The sequence below is a fragment of the Acinonyx jubatus genome, chromosome C2, assembly GCF_027475565.1.
Source record: "Acinonyx jubatus isolate Ajub_Pintada_27869175 chromosome C2, VMU_Ajub_asm_v1.0, whole genome shotgun sequence".
Classification (NCBI taxonomy): domain Eukaryota; kingdom Metazoa; phylum Chordata; class Mammalia; order Carnivora; family Felidae; genus Acinonyx; species Acinonyx jubatus.
Genome location: NC_069384.1, coordinates 83,222,925 through 83,244,391, shown reverse-complemented (window position 1 = coordinate 83,244,391; position 21,467 = coordinate 83,222,925). Strand labels below are relative to the sequence as shown.

Sequence of the window (21,467 nt, the reverse complement as noted above, 5' to 3'; positions counted from 1 at the left end):
CGAGATCATAAAAGCCATATATAAATGACCCAACGCTAGTATCATCCTCAATCAGGAAAAACTGAGAGCTTTCCCCCTAAGGTCAGGAACAAGATGGGGATGTCCACTCTTGCCCACTGTTATTCAACATAGTATTGCAAGTCTTAGCCTCAGCCATCAGACAACACAAAGACATAAAAGGCATCCAAATCAGCCAGAAGAAGGTCAAACTTTCACTCTTCACAGATGACATGTTACTGCATATGGAAAACCCAAAAGACTCCACCAAAACACTGCTAGAACTGATTCATGAGTCAGCAAAGTTGCAAGATATAAAATCAATGCACAGAAATCAGTTGCATTCCTATTCACCAAGAATGAAGCAACAGAGAGAGAAATCAAGGAATCGATCCCATTTACAATTGCACCAGAAACCATAAAATACCTAGGAATAAATCTTACCAAAGAGGTGAAAAATCTATACACTGAAAAGTGTAGAAAGCTTATGAAAGAAATTGAAGAAGACACAAATAAATAGAAAAAGATTCCATGCTCCTGGATAGGAAGAACAAATGTTGTTAAAATGTCGATACTATCCAAAGCAATCTGCATATTCAATTCAATCCCTATCAAAATAACACCAGCATTCTTCACAGAGCTAGAACAAACAATCCTGAAATTTGTATGGAGCCACAAAAGACCCCAAATAGCTAAAGTGATCTTGAAAAAGAAAACCAAAGCAGGAGGCATCACAATCCCAGACTTCAAGCTATACTACAAAGTTGTAATCATCAAGACAATATGGTATTGGCACAAGAACAGACACTCAGATCAATATAACAGAATAGAGAACCCAGAAACGTTTGGCCAACTAGTATTTGACAAAGCAGGAAAGAATATCCAATGGAATAAGGATAGTCTCTTCAGGAAGTGGTGCTGGGAAAACTGGACAGTGACATGCAGAAAAATGAACTTGGGCCACTTTCTTACACCATACACAAAAATAAACTCAAAATGGATAAAAGACCTAAATGTAAGACAGGAAGCCATCAAAATCCTCGAGGAGAAAGCAGGCAAAAACTTCTTTGACCTCAGCTGCAGCAACTTCTTACTCAACATATCTCCAGAGGCAAGGGAAACAAAAGCAAAAATGAACTATTGGGATCTCATCAAAATAAAAAGCTTCTGCACAGTGAAGGAAACGATCAGCAAAACTAAAAGGCAACCGACAGAATGGGAAAAGATAGTTGTAAATGACCTATCAAATAAAGGGTTAGTATCCAAAATCTATAAAGAACTTATCAAACTCAACACCCAAAAAACGAAGAATCCAGTGAAGAAATGGGCAAAAGACATGAATGGACACTTCTCCAAAGAAGACATCCAGATGGCCAACTGACACATGAAAAAATGCTGAACATCACTCATCATCAGGGAAATACAAATCAAAGCCACAATGAGATACCACCTTACACATGTCAGAATGGCTAACATTAACAACTCACAACAACATATGTTGTTGAGGATGCGGAGAAAAAGGATCTCTTTTGCATTTTTGGTGGGAATGCAAGCTGGTTCAGCCACTCTGGAAAACAGTATGGAGGTTCCTCAAAAAATTAAAACTAGAACTACCCTACGACCCAGCAATTGCACTACTAGGCATTTATCCACAGGATACAGGTGTGCTGTTTCAAAGGGACACATGCACCCCCATGTTTATAGCAGCACTATCAACAATAGCCAAAGTATGGAAAGAGCCCAAATGTTCATCAATGGATGAATGGATAAAGAAGATGTGGTATATATACACAATGGAGTATTACACGGCAATCAAAAAGAATGAAATCTTGCCATTTGCAACTACATGGATGGAACTGGAGGGTATTATGCTAAGTGAAATTAGTCAGTCAGAGAAAGACAAAAATCATATGACTTCACTCATATAAGGACTTTAAGAGACAAAACAGATGGACATAAGCGAAGGGAAACAAAAATAATATAAAAACAGGGAGGGGGACAAAACAGAAGAGACTCATAAATATGGAGAACAAACTGAGGGTTACTGGAGGGATTGTGGGAGTGGGGGATGGGCTAAATAGGTAAGGGGCACTAAGCAATCTACTCTTGAAATCATTGTTGCACTATATGCTAACTAATTTGGATGTAAATTTTAAAAAATAAAAAATAAAACACGTTTAAAAAAATGTACTTCTCCCTACCCCACAAACCAGACACTGTATCTTCCTGCCCTGCTTTATTTTCCTCCATAGCAACCGCATCATTTAGCATACTCTATTTTCGCTCTATAAGCAGGGAGATTTTTATCTGTTTTGTTTATTGTTATATCCTCATGCCTAGAATAGTGCCTGATCTACAGTATGCACTCAAAAAATTTTAGGGGAATTAGTGAAAATTTTCTTCAAAAGCTAATGTCTGGTGTCAGTGAGGGGAAAGGGGAAAGGTTACTCTCATATTCTGCTGATTAAAATACAAATGTTAACAACTTTCTGGTGGTTAATTGGTCAGTAAGTATCCAAAACTCTAAAAACATTGCCATTATTCAATCCAGTAACTATACTTTTATAACTGAGCCAAAGAAAATGTTTGTATAAAAATGTTTATTGCAGCACTCACTGCAATAGCAGAAAGTTGTAAACAATAATATCAAACAAAAAAGGTTTGGTAGGATAATCTATAGTATAGTACACCTATACAATGGAATTACATTTATCTTGTCATGATAATATTTTAGAAGATTATATAATGATGTACAAAGCTATTAATAGATATTATATAATAAAATTAAATTTGTAAGATAAGATATGCAGAGAAAATGATTGGGAGTAGATACCTCTGTTTATCTCTGGATGAAGGAATTGTGCATGATTTTATTTCCTTTTGTTTGACTTTATTTTCTTAATTGCTTGTAAAGAATGGGTATCACTGCTATAGTAAGAAAGTGTTGCTAATGACAATAGTTAACATCTACTGAGCATTTACACTATGCCAAATGCTTCGTATGCATCATCTTATATAATTCTCAAAGAGGCACTATGAGATATTGTCTTAGTCAGTTTTGGTTACTATAACAAAAATACCATAGACTGGGTGGCTTATAAATGAAATTTATTTCTCACAGGTCTGGAGGTTGCAAAGTCCAAGATTAAGGTGGCAGCAGATTTTGTGTCTGTGAGAACATGCTTCCTGCTTAATAGACACCATCTTCTCACTGTATTGTCACATAAATGAAGGGGAGAGGGAGCTCTATGGGGTCCCTTTTATAAGAACATGAACCCTATTCATGAGCTGCATCCTCATGACCTAATCACCTCCCCAAGGCCCCACCTCCAAATGCCAACACATTGGAGGTCAGGTTTCAACATATGTATTTTGAGGGAACACAAACATTCAACCCATAGTAGGTATGTACTATGATTAACCCATATTTATGCTTTGGAAATTGAGGCTTAATGAGCTTAAGAATTTGTTCAAAGTCCCACAGTAAATGGCAAAGCCCTGACTGTAACCCAGTTATCTCTAAGACCAAAACCTGTGTTCTTAGTTATTATAGGTAGGATAGATAAGAGGTGAAATATTTTCATTTCTTTTATGACCCAAAGAAGACACTCAAAGCCAACCAGAACAGGTATGAGAAATTTCTGATTCTGATTTCCATGTGACTGCTCTCCTTCAACTCTGTTAGCAACTACTATAAGTCCCTAATCTCCCTCTTTCATCCCCTTCTAAAGCAACAGCTTCTTCCATTATCCTTGGCCTTCACTTAGTATTAGCTGGGGCCAAATATCATAAGCAGTTACTTTGAACATCTCAAGATCTACCCAAGCACCTCTGTGTTTGAGGCTAATGAATTAGGAGACTCCAGAATTACAACCATATAATTATAATATGCAAAAATGGAGGTTATTTATAGTGTACCAACTAAAGACACATTTTCTTTATGGAGAGCTCTGTCATCACCCAGTAGAAACTTAACAAAAGTGTGTAATTGGTTTGAGTAAGCAAATCTGAAGAGTGAAGGAAAGTTCACAAAATGAAATGACTAATCTGTTTTTATATAACTACAAAAGGTCTCCAACATTTCAATTACTATATTAAGTAAGCAACAATGACTAGTTTCAAAAAGGACAAAATATCCATTGTAGTGAATTCATGTTAAGAAAACTTTGAGGGAGGAACCAAGATAGTGACATAGGAGGCTCCTGAACTTCCCTCCTCCCACAGACACCTTCAGTATACAGTCATACACAGAGCACTTCTCTGAGAGGATTCCAGAAACTAATAGACTCTGACACATCATGTGAATAAAACAATAGCTACATCAAAATAAGTAAGAAATACTGAGATATACTCTTATCATAAATCTCACTCCCAGTACAGCACCATACAATCAGAAGGGAACTCACAACTCCCAGATTCTCCCTGAAGAGCAAAGGGATTGGACTGCACATCCAGCACCCTATCTTTTAAGGATCCTGCCTGAGGGATGGACCATCAAAGTGCCTAGCTCTGAAAGCCAACAGGGCTTGGGTTCATGAGACCTATAGGACTATAGCAAACAAAGAAACAGTTCTTAACAAGATCACAAGCACTCACCACATGTACACCACCCCTCACCACAGCCCAGACCTCAGTGCAGAGGAAGTAGGAAAAATGCTTTTTTCTGTTTTTTTCCTGGAATTTTTCCCTTGGCTTAAATACATTTTTTCCCAGCTGCTGCTTTGGGGTCTGGCATCTAATCGGCCTGCTTCTAGGCATTGACTACAATCATCTCCTTTGGGACACTGATGGATCTTGGCACATCCTCAAATATTGGGTACCACAAAAAACAAAGATGGTGACTGGACAATCACAAAAGTTTCAGAAACAGCCAGGAGCTTAGGCTAGGCTAATTGAAAAGGCTTATCTCCTACATGAGACCAGTCTGTTAAGAATGGGAGAGGTGATGGTTTATATAATGCAGAGAAACCAACACAGAGAGTCAAGGAAAATAAAGAAACAGGGGAATGTGTTCCAAACAAAAGAACAAGATAATTCTTTAGAACTGATCTTAATGAAATGAAGGTAAGTGATTTACCCAATAGAGAGTTCAAATAATGGTCATAAATATGTTCATGGTCAGGAGAGAAATGCACGAACAAAGAGAGAATTTCAATAAAGAAATAGAAAATTTTTTAAAGTGCCAAATAGAAATCACAGAGCTGAAGAAAGAAATAGCTAAACTGTAAAATTCAATCAAAGGGTTCAACAACAAACTAGATCAGTTGGAAGAAAGGATTAGTGAATTCAAAGACAGGGCAATAGAATTCATCCAATTAGAGGAACAAAAAGAAAAAGAATAAAAAACTGTGGAGATAGTACAAGGGACCTATAATACAACATCAAACAGATCTATATATCCATTATAGAAGTCTCAGAAGGAAGAGAGAGAGAGAGAGAGAAAGAGGCAGTAAGTTTATTGTGAAAAATAATAGCTGAAAATTTTTCTAATGTGAGGAAAGAAACAGAAATCCAGATTCAAGAAGCATGAAGAGTACTAAAGAAAATAAACCTATAGAGATCCACACTTACTACTTAAAAGGGACCCCCCCCCCATAAGACTATGAGCAGATTTTCAGAAGAAATTATGCAGGCTAGAAGGAAGTGAGATGATACATTTAAAGTGCTGAAATTAAAAAGCTACCAACCAAGACTACCTTAACTGGCAAAGTTGTCCTTCACCTCAGAATTAAAGGAATGATAAAGAATTTTCCAGACAAACAAAAGCTGAAGAAGTTCATCAGCACTAGACCATCTTTACAAGAAATGTAAAAGGGAGCTCTTAAAGCTGAAATGAAAGCATGTTAATTAGTAACATGAAAACATGTGAAAGTATAAAACTAACTGGTAAAGGTAAATACATAGTTAAATCCAGAATACACTAATATTATCATGGTGATGGGTAAATTACTTTGTAATCAAGTATAAAAATTAAAATATAAAAGCATTAAAAGTAACTATAACTATAATAACTGGTAATGGAAACACAACACTAAAAGATGTAAATTGTAACCCTAAAAACATAAAATGGGGAGTGGGGGTGAGTGTAAAAATCTAGAGCTTTCTTATGCATTTGAAGTTAAGTTGTTATTAGTTTAAAATAGACTGTTATAACTATAAATGTTTTGTGTAAGCCTCATGGTACCCACAAAGCAAGACCTATAACAGAAATACAAAATAAAGAGAAAGGAATCAAAACATACTATTACAGAAATACATTTTTTTCAATATATGAAACTTATTGTCAAATTGGTTTCCATACAACACCCAGTGCTCATCCCAAAAGGTGCCCCTCCTCAATACCCATCACACACGCTCCCCTCCCTCCCACTCCCTATCTACAGAAATACATTAAATCATAAAGGAAGAGAACAAGAGAGGGGAAAAATGAACAAAGAAATTACAAAATAGCCAGAAAATACTTCACCAAATGTCAATAGTAAGTCTATACTTATCAATATTTGTATTAAACGTAAATGGACTAAATTCTCCAATTAAAAGATATAGAGTAGGTAAAGTGATTTTAAAAACAACAAAAAAAAGACCCAATTATATGTTGCCTACAAGAGACTCACTTCAGCTTTAAAGACACACACACACTGAAAATGAAGAGATAGGAAAAGATGTTCTATGCAAATTGAAATTAAAAAAAGAGAAAAGGTAGCAGCTATACCTACATCACATACAATAGATTTTAAGTCAAAAACTAACAAGAGGCAGGGCACCTGGGTGACTCAGTCAGTTAAGCCTCCGACTTTGGCTCAGGTCATGATCTCACAGTTCGTGGGTTTGAGCCCCACATCAGGTTCTGTGCTGACAGCTCAGAGCCTGGAGCCTGCTTTGGATTCTGTGTCTCCCTCTCTCTCTGCCCCTCCCCCACTTATACTTTGTTTCTCTCTCTCCTTCAAAAAAAAATAAACATTAAAAAACAAAATTGTTTTTAAAACTATAATAAGAGGCAAAGAAGATCATTATATAATTATAAAGAAGTTGATTCTTTGAGAGGATATAACAGTTATATTTATGCCCCTAAATATATAAAGTAAATATTAACAGATCTGAAGGGAGAAATAGACAGCAATACAATAATAATAGGAAATGTCAATACCCCATTTTCATCAATGGATAGATACTCCAGACAGAAAATGAATAAGGAAACATTGGACTTAAACAGCACATAGCCAAATGGACCTAAATGACACACACAGAACATTTCATCCAACAGCAACAAAATACACATTCTTCTCCAATATACATGGAAGATTCTTCAGGATAGATGATGTGTTAAGACACAAACTAAGTCTTAATATACTTAAGTTTGAAATCACAACAAGCATCTTTTTCAACCACAGTAGTATAAAACCAGAAATCAAGAAGAAAAATTAGAAAAAGAAGAAAGAAGATTTTCTTCTACAAGAAGAAAATTAGAAAATTCACAAATATGTGGAGATTAAACAACTTGCTCCTGAACAACTATGGGTCAAAGAAGAAATAAAAATGGAAATCAGTGGGGTGCCTGGGTGACTCAGTCGGTTAAGTGTCCAACTTCCACTCAGGTCATGACCTCACAGTTTGTGGGTTCAAGCCCTGCGTCAGGTTCTGTGCTGACAGCTCAGAGCCTGGAACCTGCTTCAGATTCTGTGTTTCCCTCTCTTTCTGCCCTTTGCTGCTCACACTCTGTCTCTCTTTGTCTCTCAAAAATGAATAAACATTTTAAAAAAGATTTTAATGGAGATCAGTAAATATCTTGGGGCATCTGGGTGGTTTAGTCGCTTAAGCGTCTGACTTCAGCTCAAGTCATAATTTCATGGTCCATGAGTCCAAGCCCCACATCGGGCTCTGTGCTGGCAACTCAGATCCTGGAGCCTGCTTCACATTCTGTGTTTCCCTCTCTCTCTGACTCTTCCCCACTCACACTTTGTCTCTGTCTCTCTCAAAATAAATAAATATTTTTTTAAAAACATTAAAAAAAAAGAAAGAAAATATCTTGAAACAAATAAAAGGGGGAACATAACATACCAAAACTTATGGCATGCAGCAAAAAAGTAGTTCTAAGAGGGACATTTATAATGATAAGTGCCTATATTAAGAAAAAAGAATGATCTCAAATAAACAACTTAATTTTACAGCTCAAAGAACTAGAAAAAGAACAAACTAACCCCACAGTTAGTAGAAGTAGATAATAAAAAAGATCATAGTGGAAATAAATGAAAAAGAAAATAAAAAGATAAGAGGAAAGAGTGATGCCTGGATGCTTCAATTGGTTAAGCATCCAACTCTTGATTTGGGCTCAGGTCATGATCTAATGGTTCATGAGATTGAGCTCCACATCAAGCTCTGTGCTGACAGCATGGAGCCAGCTTGGGATTCTCTCTCCCTCTCACTCTGCCCCTCCCCTGCTTACTCTCTCTCAAAATAAATAAATAAATGGTTTTTTTGTAAAAAGAGGAAAGATAATAAAACTAAGAACTGGTTCTCTGAAAAGATAAACAAAATGGACAAACCTTTAGCTAGACTAAGCAGAAAAGGCTCAAATGGGTAAAACCAGAAATGAGAGGAAACATTACAACTGAAAACACAGAAATAGTAAGGATCATAAGAAACTACTAAAAACAATCAGATGCCAAAAAATTAGATAACCTATAAAATGAATAAATTCCTACAAACATACAATTTACCAAGACTACATCATAAAGAAATAGAACATCTAAACAGACCAATTACTAGTAAGGAGATTGAATAAGTAATCAAAAATCTCCCAATACAGAAAAGTCTAAGACCAGATGGCTTCACTGGTGAATTCTACCAAACATTTAAAGAATTACTATCAATCCTTCTCAAACTCCAAAAAATAGAAGATCAGAGAACATTCACAAACTGATTTTATGAGGCCAGAATTACCCTGAAAATAAAGCCAGAGAAGGACAGTACACGGAAAGAAAATTACAGGCCAAGGGCGCCTGGGTGGCTCAGTGGGTTAAGAATCCGACTTCATTTCAGCTCATGATCTCATAGTTTGTGAGTTCAAGCCCTGAGTAGGGCTCTGTGCTGACAGCTCAGAGCCTGGAGCCTGCTTTGGTTTCTGTGTCTCCCTCTCTTTCTGCCCCTCCCCTGCTCACCCAGTCTGTCCTTCTTTCTCAAAAATAAATAAAAGTTTAAAAAGAAATGAAAGAAGATTACAGGCCAATAACTCTGGTGAACATAGATGCAAAATATGAGCAAAATGAATTCAATAGTACATTAAAAAGATCTTACACTATGATCAAATGGGATTTAGTCTAGGGATGCAAGCATGGTTCAACATTCGAAAATCAATAAACGCGATATACCACATTAACAAAATGAAGGATAAAAATCATATGATCATCTCAACAGATGCATAAGAAGCATTTGACAAAATTAACATCTTTTTATGATAAAAACTTTTAATAAACTGGGTACAGAAAAAAAGTGTATCAACAAAATAAAGGCTCTATATGACAAGCCCATAGCTAACATCATACCCAATGATGAAAACTGAAAGCTTTTCCTCTAAGAGCAAGAATAAGATAAGGATGCCTACTCTTGCCATTTTTATTGAGCATAGTGTTGGAAGTCCTAGCCTGAACAAGTAAGTAAGAAAAAAGAAATAAAAAGTATCCAAATCAGAAGGGAAGGAGTAAAATTGGCTCATGTTTGTAATATCATGAAGACATGATATTACATATAGAAAATTCTAAAGACTCTATCAAAAAACTGCTAGAACTAATAAACAAATTCAGTAAAGTTGCAGGATACAAACTCAATATACAAAAATCAGTTACATTTCTATACACTAACAACAAACTATCAGAAAGAGAAATTAAGAACGTAATCCTATTTATGATTGCATCAAAAGGAATAAAATACCTAGGAATAAATTTAACCAAAGAGATGAAAGGCACTGAAAACTATTAAGACATTAATGAAACAGTTTGAAGACAACACAAATAAATGGAGAGATATATCATACTCATAGATTGGAAGAATTAATACTGCTAAAATGTCCATACTACCCAAAGCAATCTACAGATTTGATACAATCCCTATCAAAACTCCAATGACAGTTTTCACAGAAATAGAATATCCTAACATTTGTATGGAACCACAAAAACCCACAAATAGCCAAAGCAATCTTAAGAAGAACAAAGTTGGATGCATCACATTTCCTATTTTCAAATGATATTACAAAGCTACAGTAATCAAAACAGTATATGCATAGATCATTAAAACAGAATAGATCAATGTAACAGAATAGAAAACCAGAAATAAATTCATGCATATATAGCCAATTAATTTTTGACAAAGGAAGCGAGAATATACAAGGGGGGAAAAGATAGTCTCTTCAATAAATGGTGCTGAGAAAACTGAACATTCACATAAAAAATAATGACACTGGACTCCTATCTTATACCATATACACAAAAATCAACCAAAAATATTTTAAAGACTTAAAAATAAGACCTGAAACCATAAAAGTCCTAGAAGAAAACATAGGGAATAAGATCCTTAACATCAGTCTTGGCAATGATTTTTTGGGATTTGATACCAAAAACAAAAGCAATAAAAGCGAAATAAACAAGTAGGATTACCTCAGACTAAAAAGCTTTTGCACAGCAAAGGAAGCCATCAACAAAATGAAAAAGCAACCTATGGAATGGGAGACAATATTTTCAAACTACATATCCTACACAACTACATATCATACAATATTTCTAACTGTAATACTACTACAAATTACATTTTTATTAATTTACAAAATACAGAAGGACTTCATATGACTCAATAGCAAAAAAGCAAATAACCCAATTTAAAAGTGGTCAAAAGACTTGAACAGGCATTTTTCCAAAGAAGGTATACAAATGGCCCACAGGTATAGGGTAAGGTGCTCAGCACCACAATCATCAGGGAAATGTATAGCAAAACCACAGTGAGATATCACCTAACACTTGTTAGGATATCTATTATCAAAAAGACAAGATAACAAATGCCGGCAAGGATATGCAGAAAAGGAAACCTTTGCACACTGTTGGGAATGTAAACTGGTACAGCCACTATGTAAAACAATATAGAGTTTCCTCAGGAAACTAAAAATATAACTACCATACGATTCAGCAATCCTGCATCTGGGTATATAGTCAAAGGAAATGAAATCACTAGCTAGAAAAAATGTCTGCTCATTGCAGCATTATTGACAATAGCCAAGCTATGGAAACAATTTAAGTTTCCATCAACAAATGAATGGATAAAGAAAATGTGATACACACACACACACAAATGGAATATTTGTTCGGCCTTTTAAAAAAGAAGGAAATTCTGCTATTTGCGACAACACAGATTAACTTAGAGGGCATTATGCTAAGTAAAATAAGCCAGACAGAGAAAGGCAAATATTGCATGGTATCACTTATATGAGGAATTAAAAATAAGTTGAATTCATAGAAACAGAGAGTAGATAGGTGTTTGCCAGGGGTTGGAAAGTGGAGGAAATAGGGAGAGGCTGGTAAAAGGGTACAAACTTTCAGAAAAGTTCTGAGGATCTAATATATTACATGATAACTATAGTTGATAATACTGTATTGTATAATTGAAATTTGTAAAGAGAGTAGAATTTAAGTGTTCTCACCAAAAAAGAAAAAAGGTAATATGTAAGGTAGGAATCCTTTCACAGTGTATACTCGTATCAAATCACCATGTTGTACACTTTAAATATATTACAATTTTGTGTCAATTATACATCAATAAAACTGAAGAAAAATTAAAAGAAAACACCACCTCTTCATTATGGAGTAACCTTCTCCCAAGGAAGTGAAATCACTAAAAGAAGTTGATTCCATATATTCAAAGCAAATGGCAAATATGCTGGGCCAATTCTACATCCAAAAATTTGCAGAGGGTTCTCCAAGTAACTGCAAGTTTTAATTGAGCCCACTATGATGCCAACAGTGTTAGAGCCTGTAGGAGTGTAACAGAGAAAACAAAGGAAGAGAGGAAGGACAGGAGAAAGTAGAGGAGAAGACAGCACGTTCCTGTCCTAAAGGTGCTTGTAACCCAGAGCCTCAGAGCCTTAGTTTGGAAATGAGCAAGTGCCAAGGTCTTAATTGGTCCCTCTGTCTCTAGCCCTCACTGTTCTCTGTCCATTCTTCAGATAGCAATCTCAGTGATTGCTTGCAAACACAAATCAGAGCTTGTGTTGTGAAGTTTAAAATCTTCTCATGGCTTCTTGTTTCACTTACCAAGGAAAAAAAAGCACACTCCTCACCAAAGTTCCACAGAAGCTGAAATGTCCTAGACCCTGCCGACCTCTGAGACCCCATCTCATACCCCCCACATCTTCACTCTGATCAGCATCAGACACAGTGCCAAGCTGCCACCTGCCATAGGGCCTCTGTACCGGCTAGTCCCTCCCCTGATACAGCTGATTGTTTGTTTTCAGTAGGATCTCGGGTCCTGTGTTAACTCCTGAGAAAAGTCTTCCCTAACCATCCAGCGTCAGCCAGCACCTCACCCCACCTGCAACACTCCCGAGCATGCTTTTTCTTCACAGCACTTTTCACCATCTGAAACTGTCCTATTGACTTATGCCCTTACTTATTTATCTGTTTCCTCCTACTAGAAAGTCAACTCCATGAAAGCACAAACTATGCCTGTATTGTCCACTACATGTATTCGGCTTCAATAAATAGTTATGGAATGTGTAAATGAATGAAAGGTAGGCAGAAGGAGCATGCCAGTGTTGACTAGAGTTATCTAAGAAGACTCCAGAAATTCAATGGGCCTTGAAGGACAAATAGTGGTAATCCACAGAATCTGAATGGGCTAACTCTCCTTCACTGTTTTTCTCACCGGTAACACCTACCTCCCTCAGCTTCTGCAAAAGTCAAGCAAATAACCAGAAAGCAATGCTAAAGGCTTATTGAACTGAATGATTTTATTTTTAAACAATTCCATGTGATGTGTTTCACTTCTTAACAGAAGCAGTAAGGGCCGGTGTAGAGTTCACAGAGGCTTTTCTAGTTCAGACCATCAGTGTCCCAGTTAGAGGCTGTTCTAGGTCTAGAGTAAAGACAAAATGAAGCAGGGCTGCAGGTAACCCAAACTGGTGTTAAGGTAAGAAGAAAAAAATAATCTACTCCACACAGGCTCCTTTCCCATCTCTGAGCCTCAAGCCTAACCTAACAAAAGTACATGGAATGTGGCATCTTGTCAGCTTTCGGGACTTAAAACGCTCTAGTGTTTGCCTCAGACAAGTTTTTGGCTTCTGTATCATGCTTTTATTTCTGGGAATACTTACACAAAGAAAAGAAATTTAAGGCTTACTCTCTCTCTCCATTAGATATCCATGCTCCCAAACTTTTAAAGCATTACTACTTGAAATAATGGCACTCCATTTCCATCCCATGGTCCCTAACATCATGTCATTTCAACCAGGTGGGATACTAAAAGGGATTATATGTTCAGTGGGGATGAGATACCTGTGGAAAACCCTTTAAGAAGCAAAGATCCTTCTTCTATTCATGTCTTTAATAATAATGAACAAGAAAAGAAAAAGACAAATAAAAGAGCAGCAAGAAGCATTTACTGGATAGTTGTTTGGGAACTAAGGAGTTGACAGATCTTTCCCTAGTATGACAACACGTCTTGAGCCTGGTGTTTGTCAGACTAAGACTAAGATTGTGATACCTTTTTACCTGGCACATTATGTCCTGAAAAAAAACTTCAAGGCCAAGAAAAAAACTTGGTGAATAGGAAGGAAAATGAGCTGTCTAAATATGTAAAACTACCTCAAATCTTAGATTGCATAGTAATTAGCTATAGCAAATTAATTTGTGTGTGTGATAGAGTCACAAATGCATACTTATGAAATGATTTTTTTAACTTCTGGAAATCAAAAAGTACTCACACACACACTTATACGTAAAGGGGGGTTTGCCACATGTGACAAAAAGTTTAAGTCCTTATTATGTAAAGCAGTTTACAAATTAATAGGAAAGACAACTGTCACAATAATAGATAAATGAACAGTACAAAAAACCAACTGGTGAAACAAGAAATTCAAATATCTTACTAACATTTATTCATTCTTTTATTCATTCAATCAGCAAATATTTATTGAGGGCCTGGCGTTATACAAAAGGTATATATGGTGATGAGCTAAAAATGGCCCTGCTCTGGAAGAGCTCTTAGTGTAATATTAAACACAGCTCATAATCAAAGAAATTCAAATGAAAATAATGTTTTACCTATTGAATGCCTTCAATTTACATTCTATAAATTTGGCAAGATACACTAAGAACCTTAAAATTTTTCACGGGCTTTGTCCTGGCAATTCCACACCTGGGAATTTTGTATCAGAAACATGTAAAAAGATTTTTGCACAAGGATGTTAAGTGTGCTTTTTATAATAGTGGAAGCTGAAAATCACCTCAATCCTCCACAACTGAAAACTTTTTCTGAAAATATTTAATACCATTGGAAAATGTTCACCAAAAAAGTGTGATTGAAAAAAAAAAATCATGATACAGAACTGGAGATAGTGAGAGCATGATATGGGTGTGTAGATATGTACATATTCTACATTTTCTACAGTAAACTGTCTAATGATTAAGAAAAAAGCTTTTTCAATAACCAACGTTAATGCTTTTGACAACCATGCCATCATGTAATTTAACTGCCCAATAACCCGTCTCAATATGCTCCTTGGAAGGCTCACAATTTGGATACATTTTGGAGCATACTCAGGCTAAGAAAATCTTCCTGAAGTTCCAAGCAACACGAATCAGTCCTCTTTATTACTTGAGAAATAAAATGCTACGTTATTGTTTAAAATCTTTTTAAAGTCAGGTTCAAAGTTTAGCGTGACGTTCACCTCGGCCTTTGCAAGGGAAACACAGCCTATAAAATCACTTAAAACCCCAGACCACGGAGTCTGACTCAGTCCTGGGATGTTCTTGGTTTTGCCCAGATTCACAAAGGTCCCCAGCCGACCTGCTGTCTGCAGAAGGCAGCCTCCGGCGGGAAGCCCCGCAACTCCACTTCCTGCCTGGGGGAGGCACTTCGGGCCCTCGCCGGGATTTCAGAAACCTGTTCGAGCCATTCCTTTATGGCTGAACGTTCTTATTTTGTAAATATTTATTTAGTTCTCTGAGGATTCAGAACTAATCACAGCCACTTCTCTTTAATAATAAATGGTGAACTTCAAGTGCGGCACAAGTCAACCGACTAATCAGTGCTCGCCTGGAGGTGCAAAACCAACATGAAAGACCGAACATTTCCTGTTCCAGCTCGCCGCGGCCGGGAATAAATTTGAACCAGGTGGGAAGATGTTGCTGCGGCCGCCCCCCGCGCGCCGCCTGCGGGAGCCCGCATCCATCTGTCCACCGCCGGGCGGGCGGCCCTTTCCCCTCTCGCCCCGGGGACCCTCAAAGCTCTGCCTGCTTCACAATCTGGGCTGTGATCCCTTGGGCTTTCCGTGCTTCCTTTTAAACTCGCTGCTCAGTTGCAAAGCAATTAGCCCTTTCCGTACACCCGGGCGACTGGTGGAGAGCGGCAAGCCGCCCGCGCGCCCCTCGCCCGCGGAAACGCGTGGGCCCCCAGCGCTGCGCTCCCTGCCGCCGCGCCTCTGCTAGGCGGACGGGGGGCCAGAGCGCTTGGCGGCACCTGCGCCGGCGTTCCCGGCTTTGGTCTTCAAAGTCTTTCTTTTTCTTACTAGGAAAGGTAAGCGTCCCCTTTGAAGGTTCCATTTAAGAAAGTGAAAAACAAATATTAAGGGCCACCCCCATCCACTCGTATCTGCATCATCAGAGCCACCAGTCCCACCCTCATCCACTGCTGATTTGGAAATGCCACGGGCCTTTGGAAATGTTAAAAGATTTTTGTCCCAGACACAGGGTTAAAGGTATTGAATATGTGTTGGGACTTAAGTTATATCTAAAATTCGGTTTATTCAAGATGTAATTTGAATTCTGTGTTGCCCATTCTGATGAAGGGTGAGCGTTTGAGGTAGAGTTGCCTAGAGTTTTCTGATAAGCCATGCTGTAGCTTTAACTGAGAATTCTATTCCCCCCCAAATGATACCATCTTTTGTATAATTATTTCATCTGTGTATAGTGGAGACCAAAACAGATCTTAAATGAAATTTAGCACACTTCTGTTCCATTTTTCATTGTGACTCAGTTTAGAGTAGGTTAGGTTGCTAACACCATAAGGATTGAAACTCAAATAGCTTTGCCTCATTCACACAGCTCTGCCACTGCACTTTTAATTCCACTCACTAATAACCCCTAGGTGTGGAGAAAAGCTCGCCAGCGCTGGTTCTCCAACCGCTCTCTGAAACAGCGCAGCGGGCGTTTTCGGTGATGAGCTTGGAGTGCCCCTCTGTGGAAGAAGATGAATGCTACAGTTGCTTCCTTACAGGTGAGTACGTGCTTGCTGCTGCTTGCTGTCTCGGGAACCTCGTGGTCCTTTACCTCTCTCTGCACACCATGAGGTCTGATGCTACTTTGCCATTAACAAACATCTGTGAGATGAATCTCATCCCTTTTCTTCCATGGAAACAAATATTTATTGAAAATAATGAATGAATGAATTCTTTTGTCTCCTCACAAAGCTTTCCAGCTGATAAAACTCGAGATCATTTGTTTTCTCGCAAAACCCATAGCTGTGTTAGTCCCCACTCTGACATTCAGGAGCAGATAGAATGACGTGACAAGCACAAATAAGTGTTATCTCATGTGCCAGCTCTCACAGTTGGCAGCAGCTGCCACAGAAGGATATGGGGCCAGGTTGGGGTTCAGAAGGTAAGGTTGATGTGAGGAGTGAGCAAGATGCAGAAAGGAAGCTAATCACTCAGTACCGGAGGAGCAGAAACCTGTATTATTGATATATAACAGCACTAGCCATTGGCTAGTTGTCACTGAGTTTGTTTAATTTATTTCAGTCTTTGTTTTCATCTCAAAAGTCAAAACAGTGTACTCATCCTATCCCATTCACTGGGCCTAACAATAAATCCCATTCTTATCTATGCGATAATAAATTATTGCTGTAGCCTCTGCCCTGTTTCTCTAAATGCTGACCCATCCCATCCTTAGGCTGTCCTGTTCCTCAAACTTACTTTTGATCTGTGTACCTCTATCTGCTCGTGCTCCCCCAATATGCAGCTTATAAGTAGAAACTAACAGAGGGGGGTGTTAATAATTATGGTGGCATAAACTGGGGTTCTCCTGAGCCAACTGGGACATGTGGTCACCCTACTTGTAAACCCTAAAGTTTAAGGGCAGGGTCACCGTGCACTCCTAGAATATAATGAGCAACTGAGTAACCACATACCTGCTAAACTCACATCTCCCTGAATTCCCCTCAACAAACGTTCTTCACAAACAGTGTGTGTTCAATTCACTCTTGTTTGCTTGACAACAGATATGTCTAACTACAAATCCCAGACTGTGCAAGCTTCCCACTAACTCCTGGAGGAAACTTAGATAACTGCTACATTAGGTTGCCTACCACTGGACCCTCTGAAGTTGAGCACAGAGGCACATTTAAGTACCCAGGAGCCCAGAATAGGTGTGCTTCCATTTTATGTAAATGATATGTCCCTGAAAAAGTATATATATATCTCATGAGCCACATTTTGGATTCATTGGAGAAACTGGCTAAATAATGAAACCTTGTAGTAAAACCTCCATAAAATTTTTTAAACTCCTTTTAAGATGCAAGTAATATACTGTTTCATAAATCTGGGTTTTTGTAGAATTGGTTTTCTTAAAGCAGGAAGTGTGACCTAGAACATTGGTTTCCCTCAAGTTATACTCTAAATGGAGGTATTTTCATTGGGATACCTCTAACTGCTAGTAACCAAAATCTGTTATCTGTCTTATACAGACAGTCCCCAGCTTATGATGGCTCAAAATGACTTTTCAACTTTATGATGGTGTGAAAGTGATATATGTTCAATAGGAACAAAACTTAAGATTTTGAATTTTGATTTTGATCTTTTCCTGGGCTGGCAACAGTTGGTATGATACTCTCACGATGCTAAACGATGGCAGCAAACCACAGTTTTGAGGGCCAGCCACACTGTCATGACGGTGAACTGATACACTCACACCCATTCTGTACCCTTACAACCTTCCTGTTTTTCAACCCGTGGCACAGTATTCAATAAATTACATGAGATATTCAACACTTTATTACAAAATAGGCTTTGTGTTGCCGAACTGTAAGCTAATGTAACTGTTCTGGGCACATTTAAGGTAGGCTAGGCTAATCTATGATATTTGGTAGGTTAGGTGTATTAAATGCATTATCAAGTTATGATATTTTCAACTTTCATTGGGTTTATCAGGACGTAACATCATCGTAAATCAAGGAAGGCTATACAATGAAGATATTGCAGTGCCTTATATAACTGAAGATTCCGACTAAAACTTCAAGCAGAGGTTGATCTAGAGGCTCCAATAGAGTCACCAGAAGTGTTAGTTTCTTCCCATTTCTCTACTCTATCTTTCCAGGCATTGGCTTCACCCTAGGGGTGAATGAATAAAATCACCAAGACTATCTTAGCTGTATGAAGAAGCTGTATGAACTGAATGTTCTCTAAGAAGGAATAACAGATGAAAGTGACTGAGTCATTTGAATCAAGATATTTCTTCATGAAATAATCTGTAGATTAAGCAGTCTTTAAAGAAAAAAATACTTTCCTTATTGGGAGCCTGTTGAGGTTCACAGTGGAGGGACCTGTTTTCTCTTTTGGTTTGTTACAGTAATTAGCGTGGTAGTAAGAAGAGGCCGTGGTGAATGCCAACACATCGCCCAGGACTCACATATTGCACAAGACTAATGTGTTAGGAGAAACCTTAAAGACGAGTTGATCCTGCCTCTGTGGGGTACTGAGAAGTAACCAAGGCCAAAGATGGGAGTGAACATAAACTTCATTTCTTGAGAACTAAATAGACACTTTAAAATGTGAAGGGGACTCAAGACTCTGCCTGCCCAGACTTGTTTATTTGTCAAAAAACAATACCTGCCAATCAGCGTCTTGCACAGAGCTTCAATCACTCCAGACCAGCCAGGCCCCCCAATGAGGACTCTGTGGTGCAATTTCAGAAAGTAAGCTCACTTTGTTCTGATACCCACAGCTTCCCCTTGCCTGAATATGGTATTTTCTGAACTGAGATACACTATGGCAAAGGATACATGGAATATTGTAGGAAAAAATAACTAGTATATCAAGCTTATGGTTTCACAAAGATTATTGTTTAGGATGAGACTACAGCTGATGTATCCATGGTATTCCACCTTATACTATCCGTTTTTAACTTTAAGTATAGGATTCAGAAATGCCTATGAATCTTCTACAGTCAACCTTACACTTGAAAACAAATTTACACATTGCTGCATTCACAGAAAATCTTTGAATACACAGGATATGTATGATGGTTTAGGAGAAAATTTTTATAAATTAAAAAAAAATGTAGTGCTTGTTTTTGGAGAAAGAGAGAGAGAGAGAGAGCAAACAGGTAGGGGCAGAGAGAGAGGAGACAGAGAATCTGAAGCAGGCTCCACGCTCGGAGCTCTCAGCACAGAGCCTGAAGCAGGGCTCTAACTCATGAACCACAAGATCATGACCTGAGCTGAAGTCGGACGCTTAAGCGACTGAGCCACCCAGGCACCCCGAAAATTTTTATAAATTTTTAAAGACTGTCAATCTCATTAATGTCAAGCTAATGAATTGTAAAAATAAATAAATAAATAAATAAATAAATAAATAAATAAATAAATAAATAAATAAATAAATAAAAAGTTTTATTTAACTTTTCAAAGAGATGGAGCTCATTGGCTTTCACTTAATGTTCTCACTCCTCTATTTGTTTTGAAAGAAACTTCAAGTCTCTTCTGTATGTAATCTTCAATCTGCCAAATTGTATGCATGACTGGTGTTGGTGTTAAAAGATAATTGCTCATTTGAACATTCTAAATCCAGCCTTCTGTGGCAAGTTTACATTCCACATGCAAGATAAAGTAAGTGGGAAGATCATAAAACTGGAACTCTGAGGAACACGGCTTGATCGTGATGAGTAAGATAGGTTTTGTTGTCTGACACCTTTTTAAAACTCAGCTGAAGAACTAGTTGTAAATATGTTAAACCTTATTAAAGAGGCACTTGAACAAAAAAGGCCTCAGAGTTCCACTTCTGGCAGCAAAAAGAACTAAATATTCTGTGAGGTCTTCTGACAATAAATAAATTAGACCCTAGACAAACCATCCTGTATTGCACTTCTGTATTTGTAAACAAGAGGAAAAATCTTCGAGATACCCTCTCCAAAAGTAATTTTTTTTTCCAAAAATAAATTTTAAAAATGCAGGGTGGTAAGCAGTAGTAGAAAGAGAAAGGCAGACTGTCCTGAAGGCAAAAGCCAGTATCGAAGCTTTTAGAAAGAAGACACTGCTATTACAAATTGTCAGTAGTTACAAACAGATTCAAGTCCCCAAGGAACTCATACTTTGGAATTGTCAGATACAGAATATAAAATTGCCGTGTATAAACTTTTTAAATAAAGATATTCAAAAATTGAATAAGGGACTGTCAAAACTATTCTGCAGATTTGAAAAATAAAAACAAAAACCTCTTGGAAATAAAAATGTATGACTATTGAGAAAGAAAACGGATACTTTAAATTGAAGATTAGAAAAAAATGATTGCAGGTTAGATGTTAATAAAGGAAGAATTGGTGAATTGGACAATATATCTGAAAGATATAACTGAAAGAAATAGCTAGGATCCAGTATAAAGAAAAAAAAAAGGATGGACATTAAGATAGATATTGAAAAATGTGGAAAATAAAATAAAAGACTTTAATATACACCCAGAGTCCTAGAGAAGAGAATAGAGAGAATGGAGGAACTGCAGTATTTGAGGACAAAAGGACCAAGAACTTTCCAGGATTGGTAAGATACATAAAATCACAAGTGAAGGAAGTCAATAGATAATAAGAAAGATAAAAAGAAATCCACAAAGATACACATTGCCATGAAATTGCAGGCCACAAAAGACACAAAAATATTTTAAAAGCAACGTAAGAGAAAAGGAATGATGTTTAGACTCTCAACAGTGAAAATAGAGAGCAAAAGAAAGGCAATAATAACTTCCAAATGTTGAGAGAAATTAACTATCAACTTAAAATTATATATTTATCAAAACTATCTTTTCAAAAATAATAAAAATATAGACATTTTTAGTTGAGCAAAAGCCTAGAGAGTTTGCCACCAACAGATCTTCACCATAGGAACTTCTAAAGAATGTGCTTCAGCAAAAAAAAAGAATGATTGCTAAGGGAAAATTTGAAATTCAAAAAGAGTAGTGAATGAATTGGTTAAGATATAGATAAATTTAAAATGATATCATATGTATG

General features: G+C 37.3%; 1 long non-coding RNA gene across 1 annotated transcript; it reads left to right on the top strand.

Annotated features, from left to right (window-relative positions):
• The first annotated feature begins 15,082 nt into the window (after positions 1-15,082).
• LOC128315058 (uncharacterized) lies at positions 15,083-19,743 on the top strand. The gene is made up of 3 exons (XR_008297425.1): positions 15,083-15,369; positions 16,342-16,470; positions 18,401-19,743. It is a non-coding gene; the product is annotated as an uncharacterized LOC128315058 (long non-coding RNA).
• The last annotated feature ends 1,724 nt before the right edge of the window (positions 19,744-21,467 follow it).